General features: G+C 45.7%; 1 pseudogene; it reads right to left on the bottom strand.

Annotated features, from left to right (window-relative positions):
* Window positions 1–10,759: 10,759 nt before the first annotated feature.
* Window positions 10,760–13,629, bottom strand: LOC127780458 (uncharacterized; annotated as a pseudogene).
* Window positions 13,630–13,906: the final 277 nt, after the last annotated feature.

Genomic DNA, 13,906 nt, shown 5'->3' with positions numbered 1-13,906 from the left:
CTAGCTTGATAACTGTTGTTGTACGAGAATTCCGCATAAGGTAGATTCTTATCCCAACTTCCACCAAAGTCTAAAGCACAAACTCTCAACATGTCTTCCAAAATCTGATTTACCCTTTCGGTTTGTCCGTCTGTCTGCGGATGATAAGCAGTACTAAAGTTCAGCTTAGAACCCATCTCTTCTTGAAGTTTCTTCCAAAACTTTGAAGTAAACTGACTACCTCGATCAGACACTATTCTCTTAGGGACGCCATGCAAACACACAATCCTTGCCATATACAATTCCGTCAACTGACTTCCGGAATATGTTGTCTTTACTGGGATGAAATGAGCCAGTTTGGTATGTCTGTCGACTATCACCCAAATAGAGTCATGGCCTGATGACGTTCTGGGTAGACCAGTGATGAAATCCATACCGATTTCCTCCCACTTCCATTCTGGTATCTTCAAAGGCTGCAACAAACTGGCGGGTTTCTGATGTTCTGCCTTGACCCGCTGACAAACATCACATACTGCTACGTATTCTGCGATTTCACCCTTCATACTTGCCCACCAAAATCCTTCCTTGAGATCCTGGTACATCTTGGTACTACCAGGGTGAATGGAGTATAAAGTATCATGAGCTTCTTTCAGAATTGCATCTTTTAAATCTTTGTTGTCGGGAACATTGATTCTCTCGCCCAACCATACAGTCCCTTGCTCATCTTCCAAGAAACCGATAGCTTTTCCTCTTCTCATATTCTTCTTAATTTCTTGAATGTCAGGGTCGTTAATTTGAGCTTCTCTTACTTGATCAATTAGAGTGGGCTTTGCTTCTAATGCTGCATCAAAACCTCTACTGACAATTTCCAAATTTAATCTTTCAAATTCCTTGCATAACTCCAATGGCAACTGTCGTCCTTCCGTAGCATTGCAATAGCCTTTCCTGCTAAGAGCATCTGCTACAACATTAGCCTTTCCCGGGTGATAATGAATTCCCATGTCATAATCCTTAATTAATTCCAACCATCTCCGTTGTCTCATGTTCAGGTCTGGCTGAGTAAAGATATACTTTAAACTCTTGTGATCGGTGTACACCTCTGTACGAGTACCGAAAAGATAATGACGCCAAATCTTCAACGCATGAACCACTGCAGCTAACTCAAGATCATGAGTAGGGTAGTTCTTCTCATGCGGGCGTAGCTGACGAGATGCATAGGCAACCACCTTCCCATCTTGCATCAGAAGACAACCTAAGCCAAGCTTAGATGCATCGCAATACACTTGGAAACCCTTCTTTGGATCAGGAAAAATCAAAATGGGTGCTGATATTAAGCGACTTTTCAACTCTTGAAAACTCTGCTCACATTCTTCTGACCACTTGTACTTCACATCTTTCTGAAGCAGTCGTGTCATGGGCTTAGCAATCTTGGAGAAATTCTCTATGAACCTCCGGTAATAACCTGCAAGACCCAGGAAACTGCGAATCTCTGAAACTGTCTTCGGTTGTTTCCAGTTGGTTACGGATTCCACATTACTAGGATCAACGGCAACTCCTCCAGCTGAGATGACGTGACCAAGGAACTTCACTTCAGACAACCAGAATTCACATTTGCTAAACTTGGCATACAACTGATGTTCTCGCAGCTTCTCTAATGCAAGACGAAGATGTTCTTCATGCTCTTCTTTGGTTCGAGAGTAGATAAGAATGTCATCAATAAAGACCACCACGAACTTGTCTAGGTATTCCATAAACACCTTATTCATTAAGTTCATGAAGAAAGCGGGGGCATTGGTAAGTCCAAAAGACATAACAGTACATTCGAACAATCCATACCTAGTGGTAAAAGCCGTCTTAGGTATATCTTCTTCTTTAATCCTCAACTGGTGATACCCTGATCGAAGATCTATCTTGGAGAAAACGGTGGCACCTTTAAGCTGATCAAACAAATCATCAATTCTGGGCAGCAGGTACTTATTCTTGATAGTCACATCATTTAGTGCACGATAGTCCACACACATCCTCTGGGTATGATCTTTCTTTTCCACAAAAATAACTGGAGCTCCCCATGGAGATGAACTTGGTCTGATGTATCCTTTCTGAAGCAAATCGTCTACTTGCCTCTTGACTTCTGCCAACTCATTGGCTGCCATTCTATAAGGTCTCTTATGGATCGGAGTGGTTCCTGGTACCAAATCTATTCTGAACTCTATATCCCTTTTAGGCGGCATACCAGGTAAATCGTCTGGGAACACATCGGGATACTCCCGGACTATAGGAATCTCTTCCAAAGTCATTTGGTTCAGACTTGACCTTAAAGACTCAGAAGACAATGCATGACAGTTACAACTCGACCATCATTGCTGGTGAGAGTTACTTTTCTGTTGGCACAGTCTATCACACCTTTATATCTGGCTAACCAGTCCATCCCTAGGATGACATCAAGGTCTTTGGATTCTAACAGGATAAGATTGGCCAGAAATGGTACTCCTTGAATTTCTATTCTGACAGAGGGGCTACTTTGCAAAGAGAGTGCTTGATTACTCGGGGTACTAACCATCAAAGGACGTCTAAGATCTTCTACTTCCATCCCATGATTTCCCGCAAAACTCATAGATAAAAATGAATGTGTAGCGCCAGAATCGAAAAGCATTGTTGCAGGAATTGAGTTAACAAGGAACGTACCCAAAATCACATCTGGAGCACCTTGAGCTTCTGTAGCAGCAACATGATTGACATGAGCCTTTGATGCTGGTGCGGTAGAGTTGCTCTGGGTAGGGACAACCTTCACGCGTCGGGGCTTCGGACACTTGTCAGAGTAATGTCCTGGGTCTCCACAGTTGAAGCATACTCCGGGCTTGCTGCCTTGCTCCTTCTTGGTAGGCTGTTGCTGTGTCGAAGCTGCAACAGGGCGTGGAGCTTGATTGCGGTTGTTGTTGCCCGTGTTGTTGTTTAAGAACTGACGCTGCGGACGAACAACAAACGAAGAACCTCCCTGTGGCATGGACTGGGGTCCCAAAGCAAGACGCGGCCTCTGACTATTTCCCTGCTGTGCCTTGAAGTGAGCAATCCGGCGTTTCTTCTGCTCCATGCGGTTGTACCTGTCCTCCTGGCGAATAGCCTTATCCACTAACTTCTGGAAATCATGATAATCCCCAGTCATGAGTGGGTAAGAAAGCTCATCATTAAGTCCTTCCAAGAACCTCTCCTGGCGCTCTTCATCAGTGCGCACATCTTCCGGAGCATAACGAGCCAGACGATTGAACTCGTGTAGATACTCGGTGACTGTGCGAGATCCCTGGGTGAGTGACCTGAATTCCTTCTTCTTGAGAGACACCACTCCCGATGGTATATGCGTCTTCCGGAAAGCAGCGGTGAAATCAAGCCAAGTGATAGGTTCAGCAGTAGTCCTGTTAAGGCGGAAGTGATCCCACCACTCAGAGGCAGGGCCATGCAGTTGGTGTGATGCAAATGAGACCTTCTCCTGATCAGTGCACTGAAGCAAATCCAACTTCTTCTCTATGGCGTGCAGCCAATCACCAGCTTCAACAGGATTAGTGGTGCTAGAGAAAGTGGGCGGCCTCACACGAAGAAATTCTGCTAACTTGTTCTGGGGAGGTGCATTGTTATTTCCCTGGTTCTGCTGGTTCTGGAGTTGCTGCATCATCATGTTCATAAGCTGTGCCTGTTGAGCCAGGACTTGGGCAAGTGTGGGATTCTCTCCATTGTTGTTATTGTTATTGTTGATGTTGGGGCCACTCCCGTTGCTGCGAGTGAGCACCATCTGGCATGGGCAGGAGCACAAGAAGAGAAACCAGGGAAAACTACTTAGGACAAAGAATTAATTTTTTCTACTAACTTAACTTTTATTGATCTTAACTGAGTTTCATTATTACAAAACTGAAGACTCTCACACCACTAAACTCACCAACTACCTAACACTCGAAAGCAAACAAACGCATGCACTTACATCCCACCACTGATGTAAATCACATGCGAGACACACACAACCAAACTTAAAACAAGCAAACTAACACAACGATCTAGGACAACGGCTTGACAAGGCATTCTAGGTCTTCCGGGCATCGGAGTTGATTGAAGGCTCGTTCGGCTCGTCTCCATCATCTTGAGTGGCTCCCCACTCGACCTTTGAGTGGGTGCGCTTCGATTCTTCTCCTTCATCATCACTTACGTTGACGACCGGAGGATCCGCTAGGGCTGGGGTAGCTTCTTTTTCCACCACACGAACCTTTGGTGCCAATTGGTAGCGAGGGACGAATAGAGCTCTTTTCCTTGCGGTAAGATGAACCCTGGCCTTTTGTGGTGGTGCTTCTCCCTTCAATGCGGCTAGTTCCTTCTCCAAACGATCCACCTTGTCTTCTAGCTTGCAAATCTTTCCACGATTCCGATCCGGTCTTCACGATCTTGAGCTGCTAGCACAACCTCAGCGCGGGTCTCATCCATAGCCCACAGCATCTCAACCAAATGCCTTGTGGTAGCATCATTCTCAATCCCCTCAGTCTCAAGGTAGCTGCCACGGTCAATTCCCTAGGGTTGGCGAGGATGGCAGCGATACTCAGTGTCGACCAACTGATCACTGTAGCGATCGCGGAGCTCTCCTATGGCGATCCTTGCCACCTCCTGACATGCATGAATGTAGTTTCCCCCTCCAGCTTCGAACATCACTGATAGGGTATCTTCACTATTACTGTTCAAGGTGACTTTGACTCGGCACTTCTCTTCATCACGATCATTAGGAATCTGGGCATACAAAGAGGCAGTCCCAAATCCTATGGCAAAGGACATCGTACGCAACTCCTGGACAAATCCCTCAACACCAAACAAGTACTCAGGCTTGTAGCGCGGCATCTAAAGACAAGTGAAACGAGGGAGTTAAGACATTTATCCAATTAACAGCACAAGTTTTGGATTAATTTGAATAAAGTTAGAAAATCAAAGTAAAAGGTAAGTAAGTAAACCAAGCTTGCAAGATAAGTTGAAACAGTTGGAAACAAGATCACAAATTTTGCACTTTTGAACAACAGGTTCCAAAAGAAATAAAAGAAAGAAAGTTATAAAATCAACATGCTAACTTTATTTCATTGCAACAAGATTAAATAAAACAATGTTGTAAAACTTTTGCTGGTAAATGAGCCATTAGTACAGTAATAGATGTACAGTACTAACAACACTGGAATAAGTTTTGAATGAGAACCACTAAAAGAGATTATGAAGTGCATGTGCTATTAGTTTGGTTTAATTAAAAGAGAAAGGGAGGAGAACAGTTCTACTTTGCCAATATTTTTAGAGGGCTTCTATGGGTAACCATTTGGCATATCCTAGGGTCAAGGTGGCTCTGATACCAACTTGTCACGCCTGGAATTTCTATCCAAAATTCCAAACGCTTACATGTGTGTGAACCCTCGTCCAGGAATCAGCCGAGGCACACAATAACAAATTGATAATAGAGTACAATTATTACTCTAATTAATAAACGAATAAAATGTCATTACAGAGGTAGATAGTTCCTCTCAATCAATAAAGATCTAAGCAGCGGAAAAAAAATAAGAAACAGCGCAGGCGACTCCTCTCCACAGGCAGCTTGACCAGGGCTACGCCTAATCATCCACACCATCAGCATCACTGTCGAACTCCTCCTCTGATGAATGATTGCAAGGTGAGTATATGACATACTCAACAAGCCACGCAGCAAATATGCAAGCGCACAGGATAACAAAGGATGGCATAGTAGGGTTTCATTTCCATAAACATCATTTAATAAACATTTCAGAATTTAAATAAACAGTTAAGTAATAATTAAACAATATTAATCCAACGCTATACAACATACCCTGTTGCATAGGCCCAACCATTCTGAACAACCAATCCCGGCTGCACAGTTCTATCTCCAAACCAGGAATATACCATTCTAAACCAGGAGCTAATCAAATTATTACCAGTTATAGCATCTTTTATTATGGTGAGAAGTGTGAAACTAATCACGAAAGACATCGTTTGACCCGCCCATAACCGCGGGCACGGCTATTCGAATAGTTCTACTCTGATCAGAGGTGTACCACTGTACCCACAAGACACAGCCCCACGACATGTCACCATGCGCCACGATACCACCACGGTACCTCGGAAAGGAGCTGTGACAGTACCCCTCGCACAACACAATCCACCACAGCGCACCGTTCCTGGATCATAATCACCCCCTTAAATAAGGCATGGACTCCCCAGCGACCCCCGTGGGCTTATCTCCGCCACTTCTCAGTCTGGTGCCCTGCAATGAACCATGTTATACAAAAGGTAAAGCCGTTGCCCACGCTGGCTTGTGGTTGGCACGGTTAATGTTTCACGACCGAAAATCGTGAACCGGTCTTTAATTGTCATGAGCACGACCATCAAAACCATGTGCTCACAACCCACCATTATCAGGTTTTAGTTGGCAAATTAATTCATTAACCAATCATGATTAACCATCATGAGCTATCATTAAGCCATCATTAAATAATAGTGAATCATAAGTTATCCCAATAGTGTGCTAATGTTTCTAAGCATGGCTAAGCAATCATATCTAATATCTAGCTGAACCAATATATAAAGCCCAACTAGTCAAGTTATAATAACCCAAGGTATCAAGGAATAAAGTAATCAAGAACAAAAGGGCTATAACAAACAATAGGTTAATTCCACCCAATGACATTCGAAAATAAATGCAATAGTTGAATAGAAACAATAGCTTTAAACGGGATCAACATGCTCAAAGGGTTGTTTGGGATCTGCGTGACTTGCCTTGCTAGCCTTGGAACTCTTCAAATTCTTCTCCTGCGAAAACGAACTCTCCGGAAACGTCGGAATCTAAACAGAAAAGAGCAAAAACACCAAAACAGCACATAAACAAGCATGAACAGTACATGTGATATTTTTAACATGTAGATCTCAATTTTAGAAAAATTTAGAGACTTGAACCAACTAAATCCGAGCTAAGATGAATTAGTTATGAATTTTTAAAGATTAAATCGGATTAAAACACTTATATGGATTTTAATTGAATTATGACGCAATAATGAATTATTTTTGAAAAGGAAAAAGGAATTATTGCGTCAGCAGCTAGGGTTCGCGGAGGACCGGGTGCACGACGGCAGTTCACGAGATTGGACGGCTGAGATCCATCCATCCAAAACGGACGGCCAAGATCCATCGGTCCACGACCGGGCCACGGGGAGCGACGACGATGACGTCAGCGGTGACGTCACCACCGGCGGCGGCTCGGGCGTGCATGCTCGCCGGCGAACGATGGCGCGGCGGCGCGAACGGAGAGCACCTACGGGTAGCGGATGGCACGGCGAACTCACCGGTGACCAAAACGGCGGCGGAAGATCAACGGACGGCGACGGCGACGAGGAAGAAGCGGCGGCGACCTTCGGCTTGATGACGACGGCGGTGCTCTGGCGGTCTACAGCAACGACGGAGGGGCGGACGAGGACGGCGACGCGACGGCGATCACGACGGCGGCCTTCCCGAGCGACGACGACGACTGCAGCGACGGAGACGCACGGCTGGAGCGGCGGCGACGACGGCGGCGCGAGGTCTCACGGGGTTAGGGCGCTACGGACGACGAGAGACGAAGGCAAGGGTGGCGACGGGTAGCGGCGGGCTTGGGGGTCCTTTTATAGGGGTTGGAAGGCGGCGACGAAGGCCCACGGCGACCGGCGACGCGATGGAAAGATTAGGGTTCGGGAGAGAGAGACGAATCCGATTCGAGATCGAATCCGCGAATTTCCAAAGCGATTTAGACGATGTTTCCATAAGAGAAAAGATAGAGGGGATCCCAGGGATCCTTTCCCCTCAATCAATTTCACCGGAAACGGAAAGGGGCGGCCGGATTTGGAATGGCGGCGGCGCGGCGCGGCTAGGGTTTCGTCGGGAGGAAGACGACGATCCTGACAGGCGGGCCCCACCTGTCAGCGGCAGCGAGCGCGCGCGCGGGCGGCTCGGCTTGACTTGGGCCGACTTGGGCCGAGGAGGAGAGAGAGAGGGTTTTGGGCCGACTTTCGGCCCAAAGCCAAAAGAGACTTTTAAAACCTTTTTCAATTTAAATTATTCATTAAATGCAATTCCATTTATTAAAAAAATACTTCCTTAGCTCAAATTAATCCCAGAAAAACCTAGGAATTATAGAATTAAGCAAAGTATTTTATGAAATTTTATCCGGCCCCATTTTATATTGGAATTTATTAATTAAAACTAGATCTTCTCTTCTAGGCTTTTAAAATAAATTCTAATAATTCTAATTTAGACAACAATTTATATATTTGGGATTTTTAGGGTGTGACAGTAAGCAAAAAAATTATATATTTAAAAAATGGTTATTAGGATTATAGAGTTTGATTCAATATTAGAAAAAAGGAGCAAATGTTTCTGGTCACAATACTTGCCATGGAATGAAGAATTTTAAAAAGTATTTTTAGGACCCTTTGGAATGACAACACGGAATGATGAAATAATCGGGTCTTTTTAATTTTTCTTTTTCCCCTCTTTTACGTGTTTTCACTAGACCAATCACACACTGTTGGGTTGGGGTGCCGTGTGGCCCAACTATGCACATGGATGTCACGCCCTGAAGTTTCCCCTTTTTCCTTGCTTTAAAATTTGTTGAATAAATTTCTCGAAGACATTGTTCAAATTAACCTAGAGTTAGTCCATAAGTAATAAATGCAATCAATAATTGAAAATGGCATGTGGAATTTTTCTTGGATTCTACATGCCAAAATATACTAACATGATTTTTAGTGGAATTTTCAGAGCCCAAGAAATAATTTTAACCAATTAAAAAGGAGCACAAGCATTAAAGAATCCCCAGAAAATTCCCTTTTTCCTTTTTCTCTCTTTTTCTTCCTTTTTCCCTCTTATTTCCTCCTTTGGGCCGCCGGCCCATTCCCTCCCCACCTCCTCCCAAAGTCCTCCCTCCCTCCCCCTCTCTCTCTCGGGCGCCGACAGGTGGGGCCCACCTGTTAGGTTTGCCCCTAACCTCCAGCCACCGGAGTCGGCCTCCCTCCTCAACCGCCGCCCCGCCCTTCTCGCTCGCCCTGCGCACGTCCCCACCTCCTCCGCCACCCCCGCACCCCCACGACTCTCTCCCGCCCGCGCTTGTGCCTTGAGACGGTCGGGATTCGAAATTCGAATCCCACCTCTCTCTCCTCCTCCACCTCCCCCACTTCACCGGCAAATCCGGGCGGTCCCCGAATCCTCCTCATCCTTTTTCCTTTTTCTGCCGGCCGCTCCCGAGGTCTCCACCGCGCCCGCACCATGCGCCCACCCGCTGCTGCCATCTCCATTGCTCCGGCCACCTCTAGCAGCCGCTAGGGCCGTTGCCGCACCCTGCCATTAGCGCCGCCTCGTCCGCCCCTCCACCGTCAAAGTCCGCCATCAGAGGACGCCGTGTGTCACGCGCCGGTGAGCCTCTCCATAGCCACCGCCGTCGGCCATGGCTCCTGCTCACCACGGACCTCCCTTCTCCCTCTAACCCCTCTCATCGTGTTCCCTAGGTCTCTCCCGACGCCGTCTGCTGTTCGCCGACCTCCCTCCTCCGTCGCTTGCTGTCCTCGTTCGTTGTCGGTGAGGCCCTCCTGTTCCTCTCCTCTCTCTTTGCCGCTCCGCCGCTCGCCGCTTGCGCGCCGCCGTCGCGTCGCAGTGCCGTGTCCTCATGGTGCCGTCACTAGCTTAGAAATTTGTGTACCCTGGCTGGTCCTGGACAGGGATTTAATGCACATTCAGGTTAGAAATTTTGGTTCGTGAATTTCTGGGCACGACAATGGAGTGGCTCTTCTTCTCGTTTGTTTTTCTCAATTCATCGTCCCAACTTGCTTGTATCTCGCCACGTGTCGCTCAAATAATGGATGGTGAGGGCAGCCAATCAGCTGGCATGAAACCAACCATAGATAGATGCAAAGTGGAAAGATATGTTGAGAAGCCTCTAGAATGTGGATGTTGTCCTTTTGTTTGCTTCTTGATATTTCTTTTTTATGAATATTCTAGATTTATCTCAAAGAGGATAAATAATTTTTGTATGAATATTCTAGATTTGTCTCAAAGAGGATAGATAATTGGGAAGTCTCTAGGATTTGTCTTTTATTTTTTTGCTACTTTTTTATGCATAGTTTTCTTAGATTTATCTCAAAGTTTAATACTGCCGTTTGGCCTAATGAGATGGCTCGAGACGACCATCTTTAGAAAGATAGATTTTAAAAGTTAGGGTAAGTAGCAAAATTTGGTTAGGTCTGCAGTGTCGCTCTATGCCTCAATTCACCATAGTAGTAACAGCCAGCCACGACAGAAACTGCAGCAATGAAAAAATTAAAAGAACTCCAACGTCTCTCATGCCTATTTTCTAAGGAAAAAAGATCAATGCATCTTTTGGTTCCCCAATAAACGGCTCACGAATAAATGTCTATTTTCTGAAGAAGTCACCATTAGTACCAAATTTCAAACATTGCATTTGGGAAAGATCTGAAAATTTTTGTGCTGTCAAGTTTCCCTGCAATGTATGAGAGATACGAGACTGAAGTCAGACCAGTTGGTATCTAAAGGTAGCCAAGAACTAAAGAAATTCTACAAGAAGGTTGATTCCAATTCATGTGATGAACAGATTGGAGAGGCCCTGTTGAGACAAAATCTCATTAAAATGTACCTGCAAAAAGAACCTTTTTGAGACCGTAACTGAGTCGTGAGGTACCTGTTACAATGTTAGTGACATACATGACTTTGTCAAAATCAAACCAGATTCTGTAATACCTGTGGAAAATCAAAGAAATATAGTTTCTAACTTTCTACGCACACTAGCTAGCAGTACTACATGATATGCTAACACTCAGGCACAAATGTTAAAAAGTAAAAGCAAAACTGTGCCGATGTAAAGGCTGCAACAGAGCTCACTTGATTACATTTAAATGTGTGATAGCTTATCGAAAATAAGCACCTTGGTTTGATGGCAAGGGGATAACTAGCAAGACTATCCTCGTACAAAATAGGAACAAAGGGCATAATCTCAGTGTCATTGGAGCAAGCAGAATTCTTTCTAGATGAAGCAGGTGCAGGCTCATAATAAGAGAACCTGTCATGCTCTAGAGGTGACAGCCATATGCGAAACTTCCTGACAGAATGCTGACATTTTAACTGGGAACCATCATGGACTTGAATCTGCAAAGTTTTCTCTTTATCTTTGACATGCAGCGTCTCATCTGTCTGTTTGACACGCAGCACCTCATCAAGATCATACAGGTTTTCGATAACCCGCTTCGTGGGATCATAGAGACCCAATTTCCTCCCTGTGTTGAGCAAGATCCTTCCATCCTTCGGATCAACAGCTATCGGAACCACAACATTAGCTCCAAGGGAATAAGCAGGCCAACCTTTCAGACACACTCTGTATGCTCTATCCCATTGACCATGCTCCCTCTTCCAAATATCCAATTCCTCTTCAAACGGATTAGCGAGAACAACGCAAAGCATTCCTTCAAGCTCTACCACAAATGATTCGCAAGGGCTTCTGTTGTGTCTTGTTGGAGCACACGAAGGGCACTGGATGACATCAAATGTCTTGGTCGCGATCTCGAACGAGAGAATGGCCCTTGTCTTACTCTGGCTCAACCTTGGCTCACTCATCCAGTACAGAAATCCAGCCATGTAAGCCGGAGGCATGTCACTCACAGGCAGAGGCGGCTGTAGAAAATCATGCGTGTGACGAGATTTACAGGTAAAAAGTGAGCATGTTATGTTGTAACGACAAGTTTTGAAGTTCCTCCACTGATAGAAAAGCTCCACAATGACATGCTCCTGCATCAGCGGATCGAACCCTAGGCCGACATTCTTATTACCGGTAGTAAAAGCATGATCGTGACGAAATCTATCACTAGGTATTCTATTTGGAATGTAGACAAGAGCCCCTCGGGTACCGCGGACATAGCGGTAACCTGTACAAGGGTTGTACAGATAATCCTCCAGCTCAGTGCTTATGAGATACATCCCATGGCAAGGCTTGGAGCAAACCACCTTTGCATCAAGCCATGTATCTTTACTAGGAGATTCTTGAAGCAGTTTCTCTATGTTGGCAAAACTAAAACCTGATGATCCACCTGTGCCCTTGCCCACAAGCCTGATCTTTGGCCTTCTCTCCCTGTTGTTATACATGTCGTATCCACAAACGAAGCCCCCACTTTCAATGAATCTATGCCACTGCTTGGAGACAAGTTTGAACTGCACAGCATAATCACCCGGAAGCCGTAGTAGGGCCTCCTTTATCACCTTGGCAAGGGGAGATGACAAAGCTATCTCTTCGTTGGTTTTACACACAGGAGCAAGACTGTCTTCAAACAAACTGATTAGTCCAAGGGCAGAACGTGCAGTTTGGTAACGCAAAGGAGCTCCCTTGATCTCAAGGATTGTTTCTAGTGTTTCGGATGTCGGATCATAGGCGATCGCCTTGCGATTGGATGTAGCAATGATTACATTCTTCTTCCCTGACATACCACTACTGCTAGCAGAACCAATAACTCTGATAAAATCTGGTTTCATTAAATCTCGGGCAACATGCTCCGTCGACAAATCGATGCAATGCTCCAATGACCAATCACTAGAGTAAAGATCATTCAGCTTCCAAATCTCCAGCGTAGACGAAATGCGATGAAGGTCCCGGACCATGACAGGGTACCAGAGAAATCCACCAAGTGCACTCCTGATACCTGAAAGGGCGGTGACCTGACCAATCTGAATGTCTCTTCTGTCACAGAGAAGGATAAGATGGCAGCATGTGGCCTCAAGAAAGAGAACAAAGAGCCAGTAAGCCAGTGAAGAAACCCATCCACAGACACTGGAAGAAGTTTATGTTGTTGTGAAGTTGAAATAGAATAAGTTCCAGCAATGCGGAATTTGAAAGGTACACCTTCACTAGCTGGCCTCCATGAGTCACCATGCTTGCCCCCTAGAGTGTATATCTGACACTTGGTATGCGGTTCTCCAGAAGTTATCTCACGAAACAGCCTAACCACCTTGTACTCCCCTGTCCGGGCATCGAAACCCAGTCCAGCAGATCCAGATGGCACGGTTTGGCAAGGTGGCAGACGGCTGATCGAACCTTGTTGCCGCATTGAGAATGTAGTACTCTAGTTCCATGGCATCGTGCAGAAGGGTGAGGCCATGGCACGGTGTACGCGTCATGGCCATGAAATCGCCGCGCACATTGTCCAAAGTGAAGAGCAGTTCATGATGATCATCGCCGCCGGGGACTGACCGCGACAGCGGCGAGGATGCGTGCACCGATGTGGAGCCGAATCCCACGGTCTGCGAGACGAAGAACAGCTTGGGTGGCAATGGCTTGATCTTGTTCTTGGCCGTGTGGAAGCCGCAGAATTGGTCGGAAGAGAGAGCCGTGGCCCAGGACCTGCAAACGGCTCGAAAACGTAGGACGGATTCAACGGGTAGCCATTGGAGCACCTCAATCACCATCTCTTCTGGCAGCACTACCGGTGTACCACTGGCTGGTGAAACCTTCCTCCTCTTGCAGCTCATCATCACCATGGTTGACAAGCTCAAATTCGCCGAAAAAAGAGTACGACAGAACTAGTTGCTTGTATATAGGAAGGTAAATGTCGAGTCCTGAATTAAACAGGGTCAATACATACATATAGAAATATAGATTAGCCGAAAAGGTGCCACAATACGGTGAGAATATGTACCGGATTGATAATAATTTGATATAGGTGTATTATTAGACGAAATTAGACTCATACGGGAAAGGAACGAACTCTTCTTTGCATCCAGATTGCAGATCTAACGTTGGACATGGAGGTTCAGAGAAAAAGCTTCAACCTTCCAGACCTAGAACAGAAGGTTGCCCTAGGGGTAAACCAAATTCGGGAATAGG

This window comes from Oryza glaberrima, chromosome 7 (genome assembly GCF_000147395.1).
Source record: "Oryza glaberrima chromosome 7, OglaRS2, whole genome shotgun sequence".
Lineage (NCBI taxonomy): Eukaryota > Viridiplantae > Streptophyta > Magnoliopsida > Poales > Poaceae > Oryza > Oryza glaberrima.
The sequence above is the reverse complement of the archived record's forward strand: the minus strand, read 5'-3'. Positions and strand labels throughout refer to the sequence as shown.